This window comes from Salvia splendens, chromosome 21 (genome assembly GCF_004379255.2).
Source record: "Salvia splendens isolate huo1 chromosome 21, SspV2, whole genome shotgun sequence".
Classification (NCBI taxonomy): domain Eukaryota; kingdom Viridiplantae; phylum Streptophyta; class Magnoliopsida; order Lamiales; family Lamiaceae; genus Salvia; species Salvia splendens.
Window position 1 is genome coordinate 15098170 of NC_056052.1, and position 3438 is coordinate 15101607.

Here is a 3438-nt window from a genome sequence, read left to right on the forward strand (position 1 = left end):
ATTAATTGTTTTGGGATTTTTATCCAAATTAAATCCTGTAACGCCCGTACTTTTTATGGAAGATGATGCGCGTAAATCGAGGAACGGTCGAAGAAATTATATTTGGAACAACACCAAATATAAGTTGTGACGCTAGGCGTTCTTTAATTTGTGTTGAACAAGATAACGAAAGTTAATAAGGTTTTGCGAATTTTAATTATCGAAAAAAATGCGAGAATATAAAGTACGTATATTTACATTTGGGCTTCTCAAATTAAATTAGAGTCCAATGAGTATATATAAAATGGCCTTGGGCCATAACAATATATACCTAACAATTAAATAATTATCAACTTGGGCTTTCAACTAAATGAACCCAAACTAATTTAAATGATATATGTTGAGCCTAATACAATTTCCAAAGATATGAGAGCAAGCCCAAAAGAAAAAAAAAGTCTTCCTTCCTTCTTCTTCTCCAAGTAGTCTACGGTCTTTCACCATGGGGGCTCTTCACCTTTAACTCTCTTCACTTTCCATCTTCTCACAATTAATTCTACAAAATCAAGAGTCACCCATATTATAACCTATGATCATTCATCTTTCCACTACTCTTCTACTTCAACTTCAAACAAAACAAAATTTGAGAAGAGAGCCGAGAGTGAAGGAAGTGGGTTGCTACCATTCTTGCTCCTCCACCACCAAATTCAATCCTTCTTGAGGTATAATCTCTTTTCAAGCCTTAAAGCATGAATCTTTGTATATATATTTCATACATCATTGCATAATCCACTTCCATAATCAAATCAAACAAAATAACATTCAACAATTGAAATTAATCGAACACTCGCCGTATGCAATCGAAAGTCCCAAAGAACGTAACTTGATAATAAAAATACACCTTGCGGGTCTTTTCGGAGTGTTTCCGAGCGGGTTCGGAGTGGTTTTGGGGAGGAGGAAGCGACGGCAGCGGCTCGACGGGGAGGGACGATGGCGCGACAGCAGCTGCGCTGTCCGTCGACTCCGGCAGCAGCTCCCGTTGGCGAACAGCAGCAGCGACGGAACCCCCACCGCGACGGCGACGCTGTGCAGCGGCTAAGTAAGCCGGCGGCTGGACCCCCACCGCGACGGCGACGCTGACGGATCGAAGGCGATAGCGGGAGTACAACGACGCTGAGCGACGCTCGGCGGCAGCACTCCTCTCACCGGGCAGGCGGCTCCGACGCGAAAAGGGAGGGGCGGCGGAAATTTTAAATGAAGAAGAAGAAGAGAGGAAGAGGAGAAGAGAGAGATAAAAGAAGATGAGAGAGACGTGTAAAATGGTGGAAGAAAAAGGGATTTTGGGCCTTTGTCAATTGGGCCTCTACTTTTTTTTTGAAAGTGGACCTATTAATTAAAATGGGATGTTTGGTTAGTTGGGCTCCAAATCTTTTTGTTGGGCTTCAAAATTTTAAATTTGGAGATAAAAGGTGGGGGAATGATTAGATGATTGGGCCGAATAATCGAAAATACACGAAAACCGAGAAAATGAATTAAAAGATTTTAATTAGAGTGCATGCATTCTAAAATGTCTTCGTTACCGAGATTGATGTGAACTTTATGTATTTACTGAAAAGGTGGTTCGCACGCACGCTAAAGTCGGAACGAGGAACTTTTTACGGAAATCCTAAGCTTTCGAGGTGGGCTTTATTACTTAAATTCTTTTATTTTGAAATGATATGTTTATGGTGAAATAAGGGTGGTTTAAAATAGTATGTCATGCCGTATTTTATGTTTTGAATTGCCTATCTGACTGTCTACTGGGATAATATCCTACTAGACTTTTATAGTTAACGAATTCGGGTCTGACTAGGGAGTGAGTCCCTACTCGGACTAGTGCACTGATAGGGATCGTGAGCCGTCCCCTAGGTTGGCCGGTCCAGTGATCGAGTTTGTGGCCACATTCTCGTTTCACATGATAGCTCAGATATGGTACATGATGGGGGATGATGATTGTCAGCGCTGACACTTTTAAAGGAATGATTTTGGTGTCTCTCGGTCTTTTTTTAAAGTAAAATCCGAGTTTCACTCTATGATGGCTTGACATAACTTAAATGATAAATGTATTTCGGGCATGAGTTCACTGGGTGCATCAAGTACTCAGCCCCTGCATATGTTTTCCCTATGTGCAGGTTGAGCGAGGTCGGGAGGCGGAGGATGTTGAGCAATGAGCCAAGAATTGTAATCAATAACGTTCTGGTTACTATTGTGTCTTCATACATAGTAGTAGCTAACTCTCAATTGCTTCCGCTACTCTACGTTTTAAGAATTTCTTCTATTTCCTTGGAATTGTCAAACCATGTCATTCACGTTATGTACCTTCGGGATTTGAAACTTTGATTGATAAATGTAAATTTCATCTTTTGATCGATATGTCGTACTCCTTTTGATTGTTCCCCCTTCTTCCCCGCTTCTCAAATCCCCCATTAGTCACGATTCCCCGCGCTTCCTATCCTTAGAAAGTGCGGTCTCGACAGAATGGTATCAGAGCAATTTTTCTTTCCGCTCTGGACCGAGAGTCCTTTATTCAATCTAGTCTAGACTCGTTTCGCTAGACTAAAAGAGTATTCATTGAAGGCTCAACATTCCGTCTCGCCGCGCTCAACAAAAGAAAAGGTAAAATGTTTTGAAATGAGAAAGTTTTCGAGAAAGCAAGGTGATAAAGTTTCTGAGAAAGAAGGATAGAAGAGTTTTTGAGAAAGAAATATGAGAATAGTTTGAGAAAGAAAGATGATGAAGTTTGAAGAGAAACGATGGATTGTTGTTCTACATGAAAGATGAAAGTTGATGTTAAAGTAAGTTTTGAGTTTTAAAGTTGAAAGTGAGATGTAGAAATTTTGTTGAAAGTGCGAGAGTTTAAAGAAAATTTTTATTTCAAAAGTTTTGAATGTTAATGAAGTTCGAAAGTGTTTGCTTTGAAAAGTTAGAATGTTGTGTGTTATTTTTGGTTATCCTGAAGTATGAATGGTTTGATGTTGGATGTGATGATGATGAGGAAATGTTTTTGAATCCCGACTTGGTGATGAGGAGACTACATGGGAACTCGAGGATAAAATGAAAGAGAAGTACTCGGAGTTGTTCGTTAGAGATGAGTAAATTTCGGGACGAAATTTCTGTTAAGGTGGGTAGAATGTAACGCCCGTACTTTTTATGGAAGATGATGCGCGTAAATCGAGGAACGGTCGAAGAAATTATAGTCTGGCCAGACTTGAATTTTTGTGTTTCTCGTGATATTTCTTACTATATAAAACTCGAGATCACCGGTATGGATGACATAACTTATTAAAATGTTTTCGGCATGAGCCCATTGAGTACAACAAGTACTCAGCCTTGCATATTATTTTTCTTATGTGCAGGTTGAGCGGGATGTTGCGGTGGATGTTGAGCTGGCTTAAGTATCTAGGATGCGTTGTGTCTTCATAC